This window comes from Triturus cristatus, chromosome 6, assembly GCF_964204655.1.
Source record: "Triturus cristatus chromosome 6, aTriCri1.1, whole genome shotgun sequence".
Classification (NCBI taxonomy): domain Eukaryota; kingdom Metazoa; phylum Chordata; class Amphibia; order Caudata; family Salamandridae; genus Triturus; species Triturus cristatus.
The window spans coordinates 547,154,276-547,178,909 of record NC_140589.1 but is presented as its reverse complement, the minus strand read 5'-3'; the positions used below and the strand labels follow the sequence as shown (position 1 = coordinate 547,178,909).

Here is a 24,634-nt window from a genome sequence, read left to right as displayed (position 1 = left end):
CTTTCTTGAAGTCGTCATCGTACAGCTACAGTTAAGCTTGGAGAAATTACAAAGTAACACGAATACAGTATGGAGAATCCCAGAAAACAGTTGTGCGTTGACGGCGTGGAAAAAAGGGAGCAGACATCATCACGCCGAGGAGGCCTTCTTATGGCTCCGGTGACGTCATGCGGATGTGCGAGCAGAGCCGTGGCATTGTGACGACCTAGTCGGCGTGGAGAGCTAGGGAAAAAAGTTTCCACGGAATGCTGGCGCAGGGGATATTCAAAAGGTGAGGAATCCACAGGCAGATGTAGCCGTCGGAAGGAGGCAGACTAATCTCAAGTATTTATCACACAAGCCTAGGCCTATTACCTATTCATGATACTAAACTTAGAACAGCATGGGAGATGGATCTGGGACATCCGTTAACCAACCAAACGTGGCAAGCTTGTTGTATACAGATGCGCTTAGTATTATGTAACCATCAACACAAGCTGATACACTACAAATTTCTGCGCTGAGTGTATATCGCACTGGCTAGATTGTCTCACATATCTAACCAGATCACCTGTATGCCCAAGATGTCACGCTGAATTATCAGTTTATGAAAGAAATAGTAACACCTACTTAGCCATTAATAGAATACATACAGAACTTATTCACAATAGCCAGGAAAACCTACATTACCTCACGCTTCTGCTTTCATACTCCTATAAATCGGTGTCTCTAGACACATTGAACAATGTCAACCAGTTGAAGAAATAATTTTTTTTTTTAGATTTAAAAAAAATAAAACAATATTGTTGTTAACCTTCATGAGTAATAATGAATTATATTACCTACCATATGCAGTAACATGTTATCAAATCAAAAGCAAAAAAGTTAAGAAGGATGCCAGGAGTTTAATTTCTGTACTTCCGTAACAGTACATTATGAAAGAAATGCATGCTAATAAATATTCTAGCTAGGCATCAAATAAAACAGAAGAGCCTAATTTGTGATTTGTATATCAAACAAGACTTGTGTGGTGAATGAAAAATTTCCTAGGTATCGTAACGGAAAGTGTCAATTCTATTAAGGACTCGGAGGAGAGGATTATGCTTTACTTTCTCCACTTAATTAACAAGCAGCCATTTTGAAGAAACTGGTAAAACTAACATTCCCATAAACCATAGGGAATGGAATAGAGTTTGAACAGTAGAGTATGCAGTCCTTGTACAGAGTGTCTGTGGGAATCCACCAATCACAGGGCTTCCAACACCTTATAGTCCTCTGTCAGCCTCTACTCCCCCCTCTTTCGATGCTCTTGAATAGCCAGCCTGAACACCTCAGGAATCCTGCTTGACGGAGTCCCCTGCGGGAAGTAACAACAACAATAATAAGGCAACCGCTGTGGCTAAGGTTTAGCCCTGTAGGGGGAAAGTCAAAGGCAAAATCCAACACAACTGTAACTGGAATAAAACCAAGCATAATACACTTTACTTACCCTGATACGAGGGTGGGCAGTTACACGTAGGTGTACCCTGGGCGGAATAATCCTCACCTCCGAGTCCTTAATAGAATTGAAACTTTCCGTCACGATTGCAAAGGAAAAGTTTCTTTTTATGTCAGGAGCGGAGGCGAGGATTATGCTTGTTTAAAGCTTACTCACCACCAAGTGAGCCATATCAATCACCGGTTTAAAGTAAAACCGCTTGAAGGTAGAGTATGAAGACCAATCTGCAGCATTCAGAATGTCCTCCAGACGAGCTCCCAGGGTAAACGCTTTAGAGGCCATTGCCCCCCTTGCCGAATAGGCGCCAAAAACCCGAAGGTCAATGCCCGCTTCCTGCCTCACCCAACAGACCCAGCGGTCTATTGTTGGAGAGGAAACAGCCTTGTGAGGCTTCTTAAGGGCGATAAGCAGCTGCTGCTCACCCGGAGGGCGGAATTCTTCCGACATCTCCTCATATGCCTTAAGGTAAGATACCACGCAGAGCTTAGGAGAATCCGGGAAGACAGGGTAGGAAATAGTTTTTGTGCCTGTTTTAGTCTGTAGATGGATTGTGAACGTGACCCCCAAAGGGGAAAGTATTCTCCCAGACACATCAAGCGCCCGGACGTCAGACACTCGCCTGCAGGAGACTAGGCAGAGGAGCATGGCTAACTTCGACGAAAGCTCCTTGCGGGAAAGGAATCTATTCGGCTGCCAGGACAGGAACAAGTTCAAGACTTGATTTACATCCCAAATGACAGAGTACCTCGGCTCCGATGGTAAGGACAGGCGAATGCCTCGCAATAACCTACACACCAGGGGTTGCTCCCCCACTGGGGAGCCGTCCACCATGACATGCCCTGCCGAGATCGCAGAACGTAAGGTATTGATCGAGCGATAAACCAAACCTTCCTCCGCCAGGCCAGCCAAAATATTTAAAACGGCAGTCACATCTGCTGCCATGAACTTCTCAGCTGCTCCCGAAAGACCTGGGACCTTCCAACATCCCTGATAAACCTCCATGCCATCAGGGCCAGAGAGCCCTGCAGAATGAGCAGGTGAGGATCCTTGTCCGGATTGAGCAGGAGGTCTGGAAAGCAGGGGAGTGGGATTGGAGAATCCCAAGAAAGTTCCAGCCGAACTGGAAACCACACTTGCAACCTCCATATTGGGGTGACCAGCACCAAGGTCGCCCCTTGTCAGCAAACCTGGGCGGAGACTCTCGTTATCATGGCGAGGTGGGGAAAGGCGTAGCCTGCTTCGTTCCGCCAATCCTGCAGCAACGCATCTGTCCTCTCCGTCAAGGGATCTGGTCTCCAGCTGAAGAAGCGAGGAAGCTGGTGATCCAGGCGGGAGGCTAACAGATCCACTGAGAAGGGGCCCCCAGACGTGCTGGAGATCCGAGAACACCCCTGGGTGGAGTTTTCAAAGACTTGCATGGTGAAGATGACGAGAGTGAAAGTCTGCCACCTGATTGTTCCGTCCAGAAAGATACTCCGCCGTGAGAGAGACCTGACAATCCAGGCAGTATTGCCAAAAGGTGTGCTGCTAGGTCCGAGAGGGCCTTCGATCTCGTGCCGCCAAGATGGTTTATGTAGTGGACTGCCGAAACGTTGTCCATTTTGAGGAGGACACATGACCGTATTGAGTCCCTGGTGCAGCACTGGATTTCGAAAGAGCCTGCTAAAAGCTCCAGACAGTTGATGTGATATTGTTGTTCTCGAGGAGACCACACACACCGCCCATGGTGAATTGTCCACACCTCGCGCCCCAGCCGGACCTGCTGGCATCGGATTCGATAACGATATCTGGCGTGGATCCAAAGATCGGTCTCCCGTTCCAGGCTTCCATGTTGGCAAGCCACCATTGAAGCTCTTCCCTGGCATCCTCAGACCGCGGAACCTTTTGCAAATAAGAAAGGCCACGGCGAAGATGCATTGCCTTGAGGCGCTGGAGGGCCCGGTAATGCAAGGGGCCCGGGAAGATAGCCTGGATGGATGCTGAGAGCAGGCCGACAATGCGAGCCAGTTGCCTGAGGGAGGTTTGCGACTGGGTCAGAGTCCTCCGAATCTCGTGACGAATTTGTCAACTTGTGAGAGGGAAGGCTGAGGGAGGATGCTACCGAGTCGATTAGGAAACCCAAAAAGATGACCTTCTGAGCAAGCACCAAGGTGGACTTGGATTTGTTGATCACGAAGCCCAACCCCTGCAGGAGGTTCATCGCCGATTGGAGCTCAGCCGCCAACGTCCTGAGGCACTTCGCCATTAGGAGAATATTGTCGAGGTAGACGATGAGGCGAACTCCCGACGCCCGAAGGAGTTCCATGACCAGCCGAAGGATCTTGGTGAAGTACCAAGGGGCTGACGACAGGCTAAACGGGAGAGTGTTTAACTCGAAGGTCTTGTCCTTCCCAAAAAACTGGAGGAAACGCCTGTGAGGCGGAAAAATAGGAATTGCCAAGTAGGCGTCCTTGAGGTTGAGGCGCGCCATCCAGTTGTTGGGGCGTAGAATATCGCGGAGAAGATGGATCCCTTCCATCTTGAAGTGGCGATATACAAGCCACTCGTTGAACTCCCAAAGGTTGATTAAGGGCCCTTGGCCCCCATCTGGTTTATCCACCAGGAAGATGTTGCTGACAAACCCTCTGGGATGAGGAGAAGTTTCCGTGATCGCCCATTTCTCCAAGAGGGAGCCGACCTCTAAGTCGACCAATGCGGCGTCTGCCGACGAAAAACAGAGCAGTCTTGGGCGGACCGGCTGCACCGGATCCCCCTGGAATTCGATGTGGAACCCTTGTAGTCTGCAACACCCAGGCATCCCCCGTGATGGAAATCCAAGCCCGGAAAAAACGCGCCAGACGGCCCCCCACACTTAGACGGGAAGAAAGGCGAACACTCACCAGAAGAGTTGGAGGCACCACCGCCTCTGCCGCCTCGACCTTTGCCGTGCCGACCTCTTGTTGGGTAGAAGTTCCCAAATCTCACCTGGTCTTGGTAACGTCCTTGGTTGGAGCCTTATCCCCTGTTATAAGGGCGGCCGGACGAGCTGCCCCTACCTCGTCCGGCCCCGCGGAAAACCCGAGGGTGAAACACTCTCCGGATCGAAGACTGGGCTTTGTCTAACGATGTAAAAGTGTTAACAAACTGCCCCAGTTCTTTGATGAACGGTTTCCCAAACAAGCCTCCCTGGGCGACCGGGCCTGCTTCCGAATTGGCGAGGTTCCCAACGTTGGGGGTCTATCTTAATGAGAAGAGACCTCCACCGCTCCGTAGACAGGGCGCAGTTGGCGTTCCCGAGGAAAACCACCACCCTCTGCGCCCAAGAGGAGAGGTGTTCAGGGGAAATAAGGGAACCTGAGGCTTTAGCCTCTTCGGCCATGTCCAATATTTTGGTGGCAGGGCCCAAAGCATCCAACAGCTTGTCTTGGCAAGCCCGCCAAGACAGGTCTATGCCATTTTTGGGGTCCTTCACAAATTTCTGTAGGAAGGTGGCCATGCGGGCATCTATATCCGGGGTGGCTGCCACCTTCCCCTCCAGGTTCCAATGGTCGCCAAATACGACTGGCCACATATTGGGCTACCTTGACCCAAGGGGCCCAGTCCGAAAACTGAGGGTGGAGGATGTCATCAGGGTTCAACATATCAGCACATAGGTCCGGGTCACCAGAGTCCGGGGATGGGCGAGTAGGGAGCCAGGGGCGAGAGGGACCAGCATCATCATCTGCGTCGCTCTGATCATCCGCGTCGCCCTGATCGTCCTGCCCCCTGGACAGGAGGTGAGGGTCCAACAGGTGCTGCTGGAACAGTGCCTGCGAGCTAACCAAGAATGCTTGCTTAAGGCGACTTAATGCATCAGCGTCGATGCCAGAGTCTCGAGGTCGTTTAGAAGGTGGGGCTGACAGACACCGCATTACCTGGTGTAGGGTTTGGCGCAAATTGCACAGCTTTGGCTAAAAGCGCAGAGGCCTTATCAATTTTACGGGTCAGGCGATCCTCTAACGGCGCCATAGCTTCCGCAACCGCAGTGTGAATGGAATTGTCCACTGCGTCATAAAACAAAATCATCCCAAGGCAGGGCGTTGAGGGGCTCCTTCTCCCACTGGTCATCCTGGTAAGTCTCCCAATAGGCATCCATGACCCCAGGCAGAAAAAACAACCTTCAAATGTAAGTGGGTAAGTTAGACCTGTAGGTCAGATATGGGGGGCTGTGTGTCAGCCTACACTTTGGGCAAGCAGAGCCTGCATTGAAAAAGGGGCTACTGCCAAGGACCCAACAGCCCAGGTGCAAGAATCAATATTAATGGGCAATCTGCCAACCAGAAACGGGCCCTAGGAATTTCCAAAATTCGCACTTGACAGACTCCCCAGGAGCGTACAAAAAAACAGCCTAATACTGACCCCTTGCCACAAAATCCACTGCCTAATGGCAGTCTACAGACCCAAACACGGGCGTAAAACAAAGGGGCGTGCACAGAGACAATATGCCGCCTAACGGGAGAGTACAGACCCAGGTGGCGTGAGGGAGATCAAGGCTCCACCGCGGCGCTGCTCAACGGCTGTGAAATGCACGGAATGCCGATAGAGTGCGAGCCGCGGAAGAGGGCACACAAACTCCCCCCTAGCGGGCGGAGGAGCGGACCGTGAGCCTGCACCAACAGCGGCCGTTAAGGAGATGACACTCCCACGGCCATAAACAAACCGGCCCGAGTAGCGGGCGTGTTTGTCAGCAAAAACCTGTCAGGAAAACAGAGCACACAGCAAAATAAACCTTCAGAGGCACTCGCAGCAGTAAAATGAATAGAACCGCTAGCGAGTGCCTGCGAATATCTGTCACTGAGGAAACCAAGAAAAACGACACTGAAGGCAATAGAATCAACATAATAACACCGAAGGTTAATACCATCAAGCTGAATGCATGAGCTAATAAGTCAACAACATAATAAAAGGCAGTTCTAACCAAACATTCTCAGAGAGAAAAGAAGGCACTTATCTGGCTGCAAGCAGCGAAGAAAGAGGGAGTAGAGGGTGACAGAGGACTATGAGGTGTTGGAAGCCCTGTGATTGGTGGATTCCCACGGACACTCTGTACAAGGACTGCATAATCTACTGTTCAAACTCTATTCCATTCCCTATGGTTTATGGGAATGTTAGTTTTACCAGTTTCTTTAAAATGGCTGCTTGTTAATAAAGTGGAGAAAGTAAAGCATAATCCTCGCCTCCGGTCCCGACATAGAATTGGGGCACACCCAAAGAATTATTACCACTTGATGTGTCCTCAAACGTTTTTTTGTAATCAAGAAGTCCGTGAAGCGGGAGAATCACCACGATATGCCTTTATCAAGATTATATATATATATATATATCACAGAAAAAACCATAGGTTTCAGGCACGTTATAGTTAGGAATTAGCATTTAAAAAACCTCAGAAATTCACTGAAAAAACCATAGGTTTCAGGGGTGTTATAGTTAGCTGGACTTTTCACTTGTACAAAACCATTGAAATTCCCCCGTTATAGTTAGTTCAGCTAACTATAACTCGCGCGCCCGCAATGCACTGCTGATGACGTCACATATTACATCACTCATGACATGGTCAGTGACATCACTCATGACATCACTGATGACATCTCAAATGACATCACTGATGACATCACTGATGACATCATCCAGTGAATGTGTGTTTTTCTGAAAATTAAATATGTTTTATATATGTATATCTCAAGGTCGATGGAAGAATAAATGGGTATATAAGTGTCTAAATGGATGATTTGTTTTTGAAAAATGGATTGTGTAACTGACTGATTAAGTGTATCATAGTGAATACATGGCTTAGTGAGTAATGTTTAAATATGTAAATATCTGTATCAGTCTCTCACTTTGTGTATAAGTGGCTGCATGGGTTGGTGAGTAGCTACATGGGTGTCTATATAGGTTATTAGTTGGTTTTTTGAGTATCAGTCTGAGTGTCTGCATGGTTCGGTGGGGGGTATTACGTAGTGCATAGGTGCATGAATGAGTGACTCACTGTTTGTATGTGTTGAACACAGCATGTGTGCAGGACTGTATGGGTGGATGAGTGTGTGTATGGGTGTGTTAGTGAGTGAATGACTGTCTCAATAGTGTCTTTATGAGTAACTACATATGTTTTAAACTAGTATATGTGACTATTGGTGTATATATGTGAGTATATGTGAGAGTGAGAGATTGAAAGAGTTCCTGTATGAATAAGTATGTGTTTCTATAAGTGATTGTTTAAAAGACTAAGTATGTGTAAGTTTCCGTAGAAGTAAGTGTGGTGGTGTGTGTATAACTGTATATGCAAGTAAATGTATGTTTGATTCTTTATTAGCATGAGTGACTATGTGTGTGAGTAACTCTATGGATGAGTGGCATTGTGTAACAGGATGTATAGGTGTATGAGTACATATGATGAGTGAGTACATGTATGAGTGACTGTATAGGACTGTTGGTGAATGAGTGGATGTGTATGTGGATCTTAGAATTACTGAAGAGGTTGTTGTAACTGGTATTGATATGTCCATTGTTTTGAAAATTTTAGTCTCTATTTTTGAATGTGTGTATCAAAGGTTATATTAGGGTGAGAGGAGGTCTGCCACTCTATCACAAGGATGATGTCATCAGTGATGTCATCAGTGATGTCATTTGAGATGTCATCAGTGATGTCATGAGTGATGTCACTGACCATGTCATGAGTGATGTAATATGTGACGTCATCAGCAGTGCATTGCGGGCGCGCGAGTTATAGTTAGCTGAACTAACTATAACGGGGGAATTTCAATGGTTTTGTACAAGTGAAAAGTCCAGCTAACTATAACACCCCTGAAACCTATGGTTTTTTCAGTGAATTTCTGAGGTTTTTTAAATGCTAATTCCTAACTATAACGTGCCTGAAACCTATGGTTTTTTCTGTGAATTTCAAAGGTTTTTTAAATGCTAATTTCTAACTATGCCTACAGAGATAGGACATGTGAAGAAAGAAGAAAAAATGCACAGAAAGAAACAAAAGAAGTGCAGAAAGAAGCAACAGAAGTCCTCAAATACGAAGATAAGTGCAGGAAGAAGGATAACGTGCAGAAAGAACAAAAAGAAGAGCAGAAAGAAGCCTTGTTGCAAAATCATCCTGTACCCTCAACTTTTTCAGACGGATACTGGTGGTAACTGAGTCTGACTAACCAGTCCTAGAGCCAGTACTATGTTAAAAGACACTTAGAATACAGTGAAAACACCTACATACACTAGGGAACATTATGCGTTGGGGTCCCCCTGTGATTAGCATGACCTCCTCTGTAAGCCCCTAGTATATAATAGGGCATGGGGATTAAAACTACCTCTTAAAACAGGCCACAGGGCGTTTTTGTACATGTTAACTCAGGCCCCGTCCCCTCCCTTCACCACTGTGTAAACACGCCCTGTGTCCAATTTTAGTTGGGAGATTAAGTTCATTTGAATCCTGAGGGTCCCTAGGGTCCAACTAGCCCACTAGGTACCTCCAGTAAGTGCCACAGAGCTGCGTTGCAGAGAGGTGTAAAAAGTGGCACGGCCTGGACCACCTCTCTGCAATGCAGCTCAGTGGCGCTTACTGGAAGCACTTGGTGGGCTAGTTAGCCCCCAGGGGCCCTCAGTATTGAAGGGAAATTATATCCCCAATTTAAAACGTGCCATAGTGCGTGTTTGCACACGTCACCTCAGGCCCCGTCCCCTCCCTTCACCACTGTGTAAACGCGCCCTGTGGCTGTTCTAAGTTGAGAGATTAAGTCCCCTTGAATCCTAAGGGTCCCTAGGGTCAAACTAGACCACTAGGTACCTCCAGTAAGCGCCACAGATCTGCGTTGCAGAGAGGTGTAAATAGGGGCTTGGCCTCAGAACACCTGTCTGCAGCGCAGCTCCCTGGCGCATACTGGAGATGCCTATTGGGGGCGCGTTTGCAGAGTGCTGCACGGAGGGGGTATGGCCTCCGGCACAACGCCAGTCTTTTATTTATTTTAATTTTTTAAGAAGGGGGCTGTGTGGTTCCCCTTCTTATTCTAATTTATAGGCCCTGATGACCCCATCCCCCAGGGCCTGTCTCCTAATTATATTTTTTTGACCCCAATCCCCAGGGCCGGCCACTGTTTTTTATTATTTTTAAAAAATATATATTTATAGACACACCTAGGACATGCTGGACAAACCTTACGTACCTATCACCATGACGATTTGCGTGATATTCATTAAAAGGCGACTATGCATGCAATGAATCCACGTGGAATGTATTTACACCACTAGTAAAGCTCTGACATGTCTGATGCCCTACCGTGCCTAATGCCGGTAGACACCCTTGTCGTTTATTTATACAAACATGGGTAGCTATTGACGGGCACATTTAATACACATGCACACCAAGCCATTCAAAGAGGATTCGACAAAAATTCGACCAAAACTATGTAAGAAACCCCCCTCACGGTTAATAAAACACACATCCACTGCCGGATGTGTAATACTTTTTATTTTACTCTCTGGAAAGGGGATGAACATCACTTGAGAGTCACAGCGCGCTCCTGACAGAGCCCAATGCTGTGTTACACCCACCATTGCCTGCCGAGTGCCACACACCTCTGTGTTGTATTCCACTAGCTAGTGCATATGCTATGACACTCTCTAGCCCATGTGCACTGTAACACCACCCCGTGAATATGTCATGCCACACTTGTCTTCGCACGGGTTATATTGCCCCATCTAACGTGCCTTCCTCGATGCCTATGTTATAACGCACAGTGCTATGTCATACATATTACAATCTGGGATCCATATCTTTGTCACAGTGCATATGCAACGTTACACTCCCCAGCACATATTTTATATTACAACTTTAGAGACTAGTTAGGTTACACAACACTGCCCTGTGCATATTACACTCCAAGGCGCATATCGCATAGCACGCGCTAGTGCCTGTGCTATCTCGCGCTCTCCAATGAATCTGTCATTGCGCACAATGTATTGCATATTATATTTCACGCCCGGTTCATCTTATATCACACTTTTTGGTGCATAGTTTATACCATACACTATATCTAGTTTTCATTTTCAATCGTGCTCTCAGGACTATGTTCTATATAACACTGTGTTCACCTACCCTTTTCACGGGCATTACATTTTGCGATAGGGGGTGGAGGGTCAGGGGGTGTTTCTGCCAAGTGAGCCCAGAGTCACAGTCACAAACGTCCTCTTCTTCCTGAATAAAAGTGAGATTATGCTGCATACTTGTTCATATTTTAAGTAGTTCACAATGTTTTAAAACCAATAAAGTTCCTAATACCCGCCTTCTCTGAACAGTTAGCTTGCTGCCCCATCCCCCTCCTCCCTATCCTCTGCTGTGTGAATCCATGAACTAGCCTCCTCCCTCCTGCCATGCATGGTCTAATGTGCTGCCACTGCCCTCAATTTAGTATGATGTACCAGTCCACTCCTCCTGCCCTCCATTGCCCAATTCTATGCCCCATCATTGACCTCCTGCTTAAACTCTGTGCTTAGCTTGCTGCCCCTATTCTCCTTCCCCCTGCCCTCCGATGTCTTTGTGCATGCCCCTGCTCCATCCTTTTTGCCCACCATGTTCCATGGACCTGCCACTCCTATCTACTCTGAGTGTTCTGTTGAGCTGCCACTCCCCTCCCACCTGCCTAGCATTGTCAGATGACTGTAACCTGTCCCTGCCACCTCCACCCTGCCTGTCCACATGCCATGCCCCTATCCTCTTCCTCCTGTCCTACATGGTCCATTGCACTGCCACACCCTTCTGCCCTCCCTGGTCTGTTGTGCTGCAACTGCTCCTCCTGCCTGCCCCGTGTGGTCTGTTGTGAGGTCCCTTCCCCTGAACTTTCTTGTCTGTGCACAGGTCCTGACCCTCCCTTCTATCCTCCATCGTCCTTTGTGCATGCCCCTGCACCCTCCTTCTTGCCCATCATAGCCATTGTGCTGCCACTAACCCTCCCACTTGCCATGCATGGTCTTCTGTGCTGCCATGGCCCCTCCCACCTTCCCTGTGTGGTCAGTTAGCTGCCCCTGACCCCCTCCCACCTTCCCTCCATGGTCTGTGTGAATGCCATCACAGTCTCACTGTTGCTCTTCATGGTGTGTCTTGCTTCTAGTGCCCATCCTGCCTGACCTCCATGGCTATCTTGCTGCTCCTGCCCTTCCCCCTTGCCCCCAGCCCTCTGTTTACATGTGCAGACCCCTACTCCCTCCCTCCTGGCTTGTCTGTTCCATTGTAATGCTCCTGATCTGTCCCTCCTGCCCTTTATGTTCCGTTATGCTGCAGCTTTCTCTCCTGTCTGTCCGTTATGGTCAGCTAGCTACCATTGCCTCTTGCCCCTCTGTTCTCTGTTGTCCATGTGCATGGTCCTGTCCCCTCCCTCTTGCTTTCTATGGATTGTTGTGCTGCACTCCCGTCCTGCATGCCCTGTGTGGTGTATTGTGCTGCTGCAAACCCTGATGCCTGCCCTGCAGGATCAGTTTGGTGCACCTCTCCATGTCCCTCCTGTCCTCTGTTATCCAAGTCCATGTCCCTATCCCATTTCCTTCCATGATCCAATGTACCATACTTGCAAACATTTTGAACTTGGTAAGAGGGAGATTTTGAAAAAAAACTGGGGTATTGATTTTCCCCTTTGAGTTACATTGAAAAAGAGGATATTGTAGACAGGAGACAGTCAAATAAAGCCCATTTGAGCTTAAAAACATTGGACGTTTCCTGGCTGAATCGGGTCTGTTGGCATGTATGGTTGTACTACCATTGCCTCTTCCTTCTGCCCACAATGGTCTATTACATTGCCACAGCCTTGAAGGAGGGTAGATTTTGTATCACAGGGGGCCCCTGGCCCGTTCTGTCCACACCTGAAGTATGAGACCCTTGTCCTTGCCCTGCCAGCCGCATTTGTAGGCCGTATTAAATTGACCAGCGGGTCCTGTGTTGCTATATATTTATCCTGAGACATCCTTACCACTCAGCCAGCATAAAACCCCTGTGTAGGCCCTTTTGTTCAATATGTAGGCCTCTTTGTTAAATTGACCATAGCTCTGCAATTTTAGTGTATAGCAGTCTGAAGGCAGGTCTGCGAGGCCTTCTGCTCCAAACTAGTAGCCCCCACCCTACCCGAGTGCTCCGTGCTCGGTATCAAAGTTCAACATCCCCCTGAAGCTGTCGATATACAGTAGGCTGCATCCTGGACTGGTACTTGCTTCCTGGGCAGGTTTCCCGCTTTTAAGGAAGTGGCAACCGCAGAGCGTCAAGTTAGGAGAACTGAGAAGATTTTATACATGAATATATTGAATTCCCGTACAATACCCATTATTTTCTGCTTGCTCTATGGAACTTACGATAAGCGATTGGCCTGAGAGACTGACCTTTTCACCCAGTCCATTGTCAGCATTAAGTGGGTAAATGACGAAATGTCTGGTAAAATCTGCAGACGAAGCTTTTGGGTAGCATACGTAGGTAGATGTAGCGTGCAAAGGAGCCCACAAAATGATATAAAAAGGGAGCACCCACAGATATCGAGGGACTACCTCGCCGTCTGTATGTAGGTTAACAGGCTGTGCAGGTTTTCCCCAAGAGCTGGGAGCTCTTGTCTTCCTCTGCTTAAAATGTCTTGCTCTGCTTTGCTTGAAGTATCTTATTCTATTTTACCTATATGAAATGTCATGTTATGTTTAACCATTGTTCTCTTTACTTTTGCATTTAAAAGATTCTGTATTGTAATTGCAGGAATGCTTGCTCTAAGAGTAAACGTGAGTGTTCCTAGGTAACATTTTCCTTGGTGTAACTTGTTTCTCATGATGCATTTATAGATGTGTTTTCTCTCTCTCTCTGTCAGTACATTAATTGAGATACAGAGAATATCATGACAGCTGTATGATTATCTGGATTCTGTATTTTGTACTTTATGTCTCTATTCTGCGGTTTCTTTGAAGTTGCATCTTCTCATTAAACTGCCATTGTATTCTGCCTCCAATTCCATGTCTCATATGTCTGTTTTCTTCATTTTTGGAGCAAGCGTTCCTAGGCACCCCGGCTCAAATTAAGGTGCCCCTTTTGTCCCTGACTCACTCTCCTGCTCAGTTCTGTGGTGGCACCCGGGGCTCTGGGGACCGCCCCTAGCTTCCTTGACCCGTAATAGATCTTCCCTCCAACAGCCTCTCTTGCAAGTCCTGTATTGTTGGTTTGTTGCCCCTGCCCCCCTTTCCACTACCCTCCATAGTCTGTTGTGCTTCCACGGCCCTTCCTGCCTGCTCAGTGTGGTTAAATTGTTGCCTTTGCACCCTCCTACCTGCCTTCAATTTTCAGAGTCCGTGCCCCTGGCCTCTGCCTCTCAACAGTATCCTAATGCACAACTGGATTGCTAACATTCTATATTTATTACAAAAGTGTGGAACGCCTGACATCATCTTGATGTAATCAAAACTGTAATACCTAGAGCATTTCCTTTAGAAATTACATATATGAGAAGGTCTTATTGGCATCAAAATTATGGTTAGTGCTCTAAAAGACTAAAATAAGGACATATTTTCTGAGTTTTCAAATAGCGACAAAGCACTTTTAAATTATTTGTTATCTTTATGTTTTTTTATCCAGTTGACCACTTGATTAAATGTTGCACTTAGGGGAGAGGATGTGGTGTTACTTCCAGAACTGCAGACTTTGCAACTGGGGAACCAGGTTGATGTTTCTGCTTCAGCTCGACATTCTGTGATTCTGGTCAAATCACTTAGTTTCCCCATGTCTACAACCAAAATGAATTTGTTCTTGTGTGATGTAACCAATGCTCATGTAAAGCACTCCAATACCTGACAAGTCTGCACTATATAACACTGCAAAAACACAAAATAATAAGTGTTTTGCATACTTCTGTCATTGGGCTATATTTGGGCTACATCTGGGTGATTTTGGGCTACATTTGGGCTCTTTTGTCTCCGGTGGCCATCTTGGGAGATTTATTTGTTATGAAGTTTCCTAATTTCCTCATGTACTGCAGTCTCCTCAGTAGGAAATGCTTTCAGTTTTTTACTTTGATTCCATCATGAAGGTATTCAGATATGTCACACATTTGCCATACATTCTGAATGTTAGCACTCTAGTTGCTCATTAGATCACTGTAGTAAAACTACTGTTCACCATGGAAGACTGCTCCTGGTATTAAATGTGCATGTTTCAGTCTGCATGTCAGAATTTTTTAATGAAATAGAAGAGGATTTGAGAAATCACTCAAAATGTGCCCTCATTTTCTTTCTTCAGCATTAATCATAATTTCTATGGCAAAATGAACCCCCTCATTGTGTTCCTTTTTAAATTAAATGTTTTAAGTGTTACCAGTTTATTCCAATCAAGATGGCTTCAGGTGTGCCATACTTTTGTCATAATGAAGACAGTAAGCGCTCTAGTTGTTTTTAAGAACATTCTGGGACATTCTGTCATTGGGCTATACTTGGGCTACATCTGGGTGATATTTGGGCTACATTTGGGCTCTTTTGTCTCTGGTGGCCATCTTGGGAGACTTCTTTGTTATGAAGTTTCCTAATTTCCTCATTTACTGCAGTCTCCTCAGTAGGAAATACTTTCAGTTTTTTACTTTGATTCCATCAAGAAGGCATTCAGATGTGTCACACATTTGCCATAAATTCAGAATGTTAGCACTCTTTTTGCTCATTAGATCACTGTAGTAAAGCTACTGCTCACCAGGGAAAACTGCTGCTGGTATTGAAAATGCATGTTTCAGTCTGCATGTCAGAATTTTTTAATGAAATAGAAGAGGATTTGAGAAGTCACTCAAAATGTGCCCTAATTTTTCTTTCTGCAGCACTAATCATACTTTTTATGGAAAAATGAACCCCCTCATTTTGTTCCTTTTTAAATTAAATGTTTTAAGAGTTACCACTTTAATCCAAGCAAGATGGCTTCAGGTGTGCCATACGTTTATCATAAGTAGGGCTGTTAGCGCTCTAGTAGTTCTTTGGAACACTCTGGGAAGCTGCAGTAGAACACAAAGGAATCAACTGACAGTCTCTGCCCTTGTTGGATGTACATGTTTTACTGAGAATGTCAGACTTCATTCTCACATGACTGAGAAAGATAATGTGAATTTACAGAAAATAAGCTCTCAGTTTAGCTTATAGATCACCTTCCAAACCTCTGTGGTAAAAGCATGAGTAAATATTTTTCTCTCAATCATGATATCCCAGCAGAAGGCTTTTTCACATGGTGAAATCACCTTAGAACATACCACAATTCCTAAAATGAGTATGGTACCATCAACAAATGATTTATAATGTAACTAAAGTCTTAAAACCTTCTATTAACTGCAATGCTTTTTAATGAGGTGCTATCATGTATATTGGTCCCAAGATGGCTGCCAACACTTCTTGGATGAAGTGCTGACAGCCAATCAGATCTCAGGACGAGATGTGTGGTTAGGCTCCGCCCACATATATATATGCTTTTAAATGCTATTTTCTCAGGAAATACTGAACAGATTTACACCAGACCTGCAAAAGGCACTTCCTTGACCTTATGGCTACCTCTCTGCCAAATTTCAAGGAATTCTGTTCAGCCGTTCGGGCTGTAGCTGTGTCTAAAGGTCCTATGGAAAAATGCATGGGAAAAACGCGTTTTAGGACCCCCCTTTTATCTCAGCCCCCGCTTGACGAATCACCCCGAGACTTTCAGGGTAGGAGCAGAGCGCAGCGCCCCACCTATTTTGAAAATTTCGCGAGGATTCGTCGACCGGCGCCAAAGTTATTCAAAATAGAATGTTGCGGTTTTCCTATGGAAACAGGGTCCTAACTATAACTACCTACTGGCGACCGCCAGTAGGTAATATATATATATATATATATATATATATATATATATATATATATATTCACCGAAAATACCATAGGTTTCACACACGTTATAGTTAGGAATTAGCATTTAAAAAACCTTGCACATTCACTTAAAAAACCATAGGTTTCACACATGTTATTGTTAGCTGGACATTTCACTCGTGAAAAACCATTGAAATTCCCCCGTTATAGTTAGTGCAGGCAACTATAACTCACGCGACCGCAATCCTCTGCTGATGACGTCAGATATTACATCACTGATGACATATGTGTCTTTCTGAAAAAAAAATATTTGTAATATATGTATAGCTAAAAATTAATGGAAGAAGACATGGGTAAATAAGTGTCTAAATACAGTGATGTAATATCTGACGTCATCAGCAGAGGATTGCGGTCGCGTGAGTTATAGTTGCCTGCACTAACTATAACGGGGGAATTTCAATGGTTTTTCACAAGTGAAATGTCCAGCTAACTATAACATGTGTGAAACCTATGGTTTTTTAAGTGAATATATATATATATATATATATATATATATATATATATATATATATATATATATATATATATATACACACATATATATACATACATACATACATATATATACATACACACATACATATATATATTCACAGAAAAAACCATAGGTTTCAGGCACGTTATAGTTAGGAATTAGCATTTAAAAAACCTCAGAAATTCACTGAAAAAACCATAGGTTTCAGGGGGGGTTATAGATAGCTGGACTTTTCACTTGTACAAAACCATTGAAATTCCCCCGTTATAGTTAGTTCAGCTAACTATAACTTCCGCGCCCGCAATGCACTGCTGATGACGTCACATATTACATCACTCATGACATGGCCAGTGACATCACTCATGACATCACTGATGACATCTCAAATGACATCACTGATGACATCATCCAGTGAATGTGTGTTTTTCTGAAAATTAAATATGTTTTATATATGTATATCTCAAGGTCGATGGAAGAATAAATGGGTATATAAGTGTCTAAATGGATGATTTGTTTTTGAAAAATGGATTGTGTAACTGACTGATTAAGTGTATCATAGTGAATACATGGCTTAGTAAGTAATGTTTAAATATGTAAATATCTGTATCAGTCTCTCACTTTGTGTATAAGTGGCTGCATGGGTTGGTGAGTAGCTACATGGGTGTCTAAATAGGTTATTAGTTGGTTTTTTGATTATCAGTCTGAGTGTCTGCATGGTTCGGTGTGGGGTATTACGTAGTGCATAGGTGCATGAATGAGTGACTCACTGTTTGTATGTGTTGAAGACAGCATGTGTGCAGGACTGTATGGGTGGATGAGTGTGTGTATGGGTGTGTTAGTGAGTTAATGACTGTCTCAATAGTGTCTTTATGAGTAACTACATATGTTTTAAACTAGTATATGTGACTATTGGTGTATATTAGTGAGTATATGTGAGAGTGAGAGATTGAAAGAGTTCCTGTATGAATAAGTATGTGTTTCTATAAGTTATTGTTTAAAAGACTAAGTATGTGTAAATTTCCGTAGAAGTAAGTGTGGTGGTGTGTGTATAACTGTATATGCAAGTAAATGTATGTTTGATTCTTTATCAGCATGAGTGACTGTGTGTGTGAGTAACTCTATGGATGAGTGGCATTGTGTAACAGGATGTATAGGTGTATGAGTACATATGATGAGTGAGTACATGTATGAGTGACTGTATAGGACTGTTGGTGAATGAGTGGATGTGTATGTGGATCTTAGAATTACTGAAGAGGTTGTTGTAACTGGTATTGGTATGTCCATTGTTTTGAAAATTTTAGTCTCGATTTTTGAATGTGTGTATCAAAGGTTATATTAGGGTGAGAGGAGGTCTGTCACTCTATCACAAGGATGATGTCATCAGTGATGTAATTTGAGATGTCATCAGTGATGTCATGAGTGATGTCACTGACCATGTCATGAGTGATGTAATATGTGACGTCATCAGCAGTGCATTGCGGGCGCGCGAGTTATAGTTAGCTGAACTAACTATAACGGGGGAATTTCAATGGTTTTGTACAAGTGAAAAGTCCAGCTAACTATAACACCCCTGAAACCTATGGTTTTTTCAGGGAATTTCTGAGGTTTTTTAAATGCTAATTCCTAACTATAACGGGCCTGAAACCTATGGTTTTTTCTGTGAATTTCAAAGGTTTTTTAAATGCTAATTTCTAACTATGCCTACAGAGATAGGACATGTGAAGAAAGAAGAAAAAATGCACAGAAAGAAAAAAAAGAAGTGCAGAAAGAAGCAACAGAAGTCCTCAAAGACGAAGAAAAGTGCAGGAAGAAGGATAACGTGCAGAAAGAACAAAAAGAAGAGCAGAAAGAAGCCGTGTTGCAAAATCATCCTGTACCCTCAACTTTATCAGACGGATACTGGTGGTAACTGAGTCTGACTAACCAGTCCTAGAGCCAGTGCTATGTTAAAAGACACTTAGAATACAGTGAAAACACCTACATACACTAGGGAACATTATGCGTTGGGGTCCCCCTGTGATTAGCATGACCTCCTCTGTAAGCCCCTAGTATATAATAGGGCAGGGGGATTAAAACTACCTCTTAAAACAGGCCACAGGGCGTTTTTGCACACGTTAACTCAGGCCCCGTCCCCTCCCTTCACCACTGTGTAAACGCACCCTGTGGCTGTTCTAAGTTGAGAGATAAAGTCCCCTTGAATCCTAAGGGTCCCTAGGGTCAAACTAGACCACTAGGTACCTCCAGTAAGCGCCAGAGCTGCGTTGCAGAGAGGTGTAAAAAGGGGCTTGGCCTCAGAACACCTGTCTGCAGCGCAGCTCCCTGGCGCATACTGCAGATGCCCGTTGGGCTAGTTGGCCCTCAGGGACCCTCAGTATTGAAGAGGAATTAATTCCTCAACTTACAACTCGCCAGGGGGTGCGTTTGCAGAGTGCTGCAAGGAGGGGGCGTGGCCTCCGGCACGATGCCAGTCTTTTATTTATTTTAATTTTTTAAGAAGGGGGGCTGTGTGGTTCCCCTTCTTATTCTAATTTATTGGCCCTGATGACCCCATCCCCCAGGGCCTGTCTCCTAATTATATTCTTTTGACCCCAATCCCCAGGGCCGACCACTGTTTATTATTTTTAAAAAATATATATTTATAGACACACCTAGGACATGCTGGACAAACCGTACGTACCCATCACCATGACGATTTGCGTGATATTCATTAAAAGGCGACTATGCATACAATGAATCCACGTGGAATGTATTTACACCACTAGTGAAGCTCGACATGTCTGATGCCCTACCGTGCCTAATCCCGGTAGACACCCTTGTCGTTTATTTATACAAACATGGGTAGCTATTGACGGGCACATTTAATACACATGCACACCAAGCCGTTCAAAGGGGATTCGACAAAAATTCGACCAAAACTATGCAAGAAACCCCCCTCACGGTTAATAAAACACACATCCACTGCCAGATGTGTAATACTTTTTATTTTACTCTCTGGAAAGGGGACGAACATCACTTGAGAGTCACAGCGCGCTCCTGGCAGAGGCCAATGCTGTGTTACACCCACCATTGCCTGCTGAGTGCCACACACCTCTGTGTTGTATTCCACTAGCTAGTGCATATGCTATGACACTCTCTAGCCCATGTGCACTGTAACACCACCCCGTGAATATGTCATGCCACACTTGTCTTCGCACGGGTTATATTGCCCCATCTAACGTGCCTTCTTCGATGCCTATGTTATAACGCACAGTGCTATGCCATACATATTACAATCTGGGATCCATATCTTTGTCACAGTGCATATGCAACATTACACTCCCCAGCACATATTTTATATTACAACTTTAGAGACTAGTTAGGTTACACAACACTGCCCTGTGCATATTACACTCCAAGGCGCATATCGCATAGCACGCGCTAGAGCCTGTGCTATCTCGCGCTCTCCAATGAATCGGTCATTGCGCACAATGTATTGCATATTATATTTCACGCCCGGTTCATCTTATATCACACTTTTTGGTGCATAGTTTATACCATACACTATATCTAGTTTTCATTTTCAATCGTGCTCTCAGGACTATGTTCTATATAACACTGTGTTCACCTACCCTTTTCACGGGCATTACATTTTGCGATAGGGGGTGGAGGGTCAGGGGGTGTTTCTGCCAAGTGAGCCCGGAGTCACAGTCACAAACGTCCTCTTCTTCCTGAATAAAAGTGAGATTATGCTGCATACTTGTTCATATTTTAAGTAGTTTGCACAGACACACGTTTTAAAAACAAAGTTCCTAATACCCTTCTTCTCTGAACAGTTAGCTTGCTGCCCCATTCCCCTCCTCCCTATCCTCTGTTGTGTGAATCCATGGACTAGTATCCTCCCTCCTGCCATGCATGGTCTGATGTGCGGCCACTGCCCTCAATTTAGTATGATGTACCAGTCCACTCCTCGTGCCCTCCATTGCCCAATTCTATGCCCCATCATTGACCTCCTGCTTAAACTCTGTGCTTAGCTTGCTGCCCCTATTCTCCTTCCCCCTGCCCTCCGATGTCTTTGTGCATGCCCCTGTTCCATCCTTTTTGCCCACCATGTTCCATGGACCTGCCACTCCTATCTACTTTGAGTGTTCTGTTGAGCTGCCACTCCCCTCCCACCTGCCTAGCATTGTCAGAGGACTGTAACCTGTCCCTGCAACCTCCACCCTGCCTGTCCACATGCCATGCCCCTATCCTCTTCACATGCCATGCCCCTATCCTCTTCCTCCTGTCCTACATGGTCCATTGTACTGCCACACCCTTCTGCCCTCCCTGGTCCGTTGTGCTGCAACTGCTCCTCCTGCCTGCCCCGTGCGGTCTGTTGTGAGGCCCCTTCCCCTGAACTTTCTTGTCTGTGCACAGGTCCTGACCCTCCCTTCTATCCTCCATCATCCTTTGTGCATGCCCCTGCACCCTCCTTCTTGCCCATCATAGCCATTGTGCTGCCACTATCCCTCCCACTTGCCATGCATGGTCTTCTGTGCTGCCATGGCCCCTCCCACCTTCCCTGTGTGGTCAGTTAGCTGCCCCTGACCCCCTCCCACCTTCCCTCCATGGTCTGTGTGTATGCCATCACAGTCTCACTGTTGCTCTTCATGGTGTGTCTTGCTTCTAGTGCCCATCCTGCCTGACCTCCATGGCTATCTTGCTGCTCCTGCCCTGCCCCCTTGCCCCCAGCCCTCTGTTTACATGTGCAGACCCCTACTCCCTCCCTCCTGGCTTGTCTGTTCCATTGTAATGCCCCTGATCCGTCCCTCCTGCCCTTTATGGTCTGTTATGCTGCAGCTTTCTCTCCTGGCTGTCCATTATGGTCAGCTAGCTACCATTGCCTCTTGCCCCTCTGTTCTCTGTTGTCCATGTGCATGGTCCTGTCCCCTCCCTCTTGCTTTCTATGGATTGTTGTGCTGCACTCCTGTCCCGCATGCCCTGTGTGGTGTATTGTGCTGCTGCAAACCCTGATGCCTGCCCTGCAGGGTCAGTTTGGTGCACCTCTCCATGTCCCTCCTGTCCTCTGTTATCCAAGTCCATGTCCCTACCCCATTTCCTTCCATGATCCAATGTACCATACTCGCGAACATTTTGAACTTGGTAAGAGGGAGATTTTGAAAAAAAACTGGGGTATTGATTTTCCCCTTTGAGTTACATTGAAAAAAAGGAGATTGTAGACAGGAGACAGATCAAATAAAGCCCATTTGAGCTTAAAAACATTGGACGTTTCCTGGCTGATTCGGGTCTGTTGGCATGTATGGTTGTATGACCACTGCCTCTTCCTTCTGCCCACAATGGTCTATTATATTGCCACAGCCTCTCTTGCAAGTCCTGTTTTGTTGGTTTGTTGCCCCTGCCCCCCTTTCCACTGCCCTCCATAGTCTGTTGTGCTGCCACGGCCCTTCCTGCCTGCTCAGTGTGGTTAAATTGTTGCCTTTGCACCCTCCTACCTGCCTTCAATTTTCAGAATCCGTGCCCCTGGCCTCTGCCTCTCAACAGTATCCTAATGAACAACTAGATTGCTAACATTCTATATTTATTACAAAAGTGCGGAACGCTTGACATCATCTTGATGTAATCAAAACTGTAATACCTAGAGCATTTCCTTTAGAAATTACATATATGAGAGGGTCTTATTGGCATCAAAATTATGGTTAGTGCTCTAAAAGACTAAAATAAGGACATATTTTCTGAGTTTTCAAATAGCGACAAAGCACTTTTAAATTATTTGTTATCTTTATTTTTTTTATCCAGTTGACCACTTGATTAAATGTTGCACTTAGGGGAGAGGATGTGGTGTTACTTCCAGAACTGCAGACTTTGCAACTGGGGAACCAGGTTGGAGTTTCTGCTTCAGCTCGACATTCTGTGATTCTGGTCAAATCACTTAGTGTCCCCATGTCTACAACCAAAATGAATTTGTTCTTGTGTGATGTAACCAATGTTCATGTAAAGCACTCCAATACCTGACAAGTCTGCACTATATAACACTGCAAAAACACAAAATAATAAGTGTTTTGCACACTTCTGTCATTGGGCTATATTTGGGCTACATCTGGGTGATTTTGGGCTACATTTGGGCTCTTTTGTCTCCGGTGGCCATCTTGGGAGATTTATTTGTTATGAAGTTTCCTAATTTCCTCATGTACTGCAGTCTCCTCAGTAGGAAATGCTTTCAGTTTTTTACTTTGATTCCATCATGAAGGTATTCAGATATGTCACACATTTGCCATAAATTCTTAATGTTAGCCCTCTAGTTGCTCATTAGATCACTGTAGTAAAACTACTGTTCACCATGGAAGTCTGCTCCTGGTATTAAAAGTGCATGTTTCAGTCCGCATGTCAGAATTTTTTAATGAAATAGAAGAGGATTTGAGAAGTCACTCAAAATGTGCCCTCATTTTCTTTCTTCAGCATTAATCAGAATTTCTATGGCAAAATGAACCCCCTCATTGTGTTCCTTTTTAAATTAAATGTTTTAAGTGTTACCAGTTTATTCCAATCAAGATGGCTTCAGGTGTGCCATACTTTTGTCATAATGAAGACAGTAAGCGCTCTAGTTGTTTTTAAGAACATTCTGGGACATTCTGTCATTGGGCTATACTTGGGCTACATCTGGGTGATATTTGGGCTACATTTGGGTTCTTTTGTCTCCGGTGGCCATCTTGGGAGACTTATTTGTTATGAAGTTTCCTAATTTCCTCATTTACTGCATTCTCCTCAGTAGGAAATACTTTCAGTTTTTTACTTTGATTCCATCAAGAAGGCATTCAGATGTGTCACACATTTGCCATAAATTCAGAATGTTAGCACTCTTTTTGCTCATTAGATCACTGTAGTAAAGCTACTGCTCACCAGGGAAAACTGCTGCTGGTATTGAAAGTGCATGTTTCAGTCTGCATGTCAGAATTTATTAATGAAATATAAGAGGATTTGAGAAGTCACTCAAAATGTGCCCTAATTTTTCTTTCTGCAGCACTAATCATACTTTTTATGGAAAAATGAACCCCCTCATTTTGTTCCTTTTTAAATTAAATGTTTTAAGAGTTACCACTTTAATCCAAGCAAGATGGCTTCAGGTGTGCCATACGTTTATCATAAGTAGGACTGTTAGCGCTCTAGTTGTTCTTTGGAACACTCTGGGAAGCTGCAGTAGAACACAAAGGAATCAACTGACAGTCTCTGCCCTTGTTGGATGTACATGTTTTACTGAGAATGTCAGACTTCATTCTCACATGACTGAGAAAGATAATGTGAATTTACAGAAAATATGCTCTCAGTTTAGCTTATAGATCACCTTCCAAACCTCTGTGGGAAGAGCATGAGAAAATATTTTTCTCTCAATCATGATATCCCAGCAGAAGGCTTTTTCACATGGTGAAATCACCTTAGAACATACCACAATTCCTAAAATGAGTATGGTACCATCAACAAATGATTTATAATGTAACTAAAGTCTTAAAACCTTCTATTAACTGCAATGCTTTTTAATGAGGTGCTATCATGTATATTGGTCCCAAGATGGCTGCCAACACTTCTTGGATGAAGTGCTGACAGCCAATCAGATCTCAGGATGAGATGTGTGGTTAGGCTCCGCCCACATATATATATGATTTTACTTTTGATTTTCTCAGGAACTACTAAACAGATTGACACCAGACCTGCAAAAGGCAATTCCCTGACCTGAGGACTACCTCTCTGCCAAATTACAAGTAATTCTGTTCAGCCGTTCGGGCTGTACCTTGGACTAAAGGTCCCTATGGAAA

General features: G+C 44.8%; 1 protein-coding gene across 2 annotated transcripts in view; it reads right to left on the bottom strand.

Moving 5' to 3' along the window:
* The window catches only part of MEI4 (meiotic double-stranded break formation protein 4), a 176,681-nt gene that overhangs the window by 14,086 nt on the left and 137,961 nt on the right, over positions 1–24,634 (bottom strand). The window lies entirely within an intron of this gene.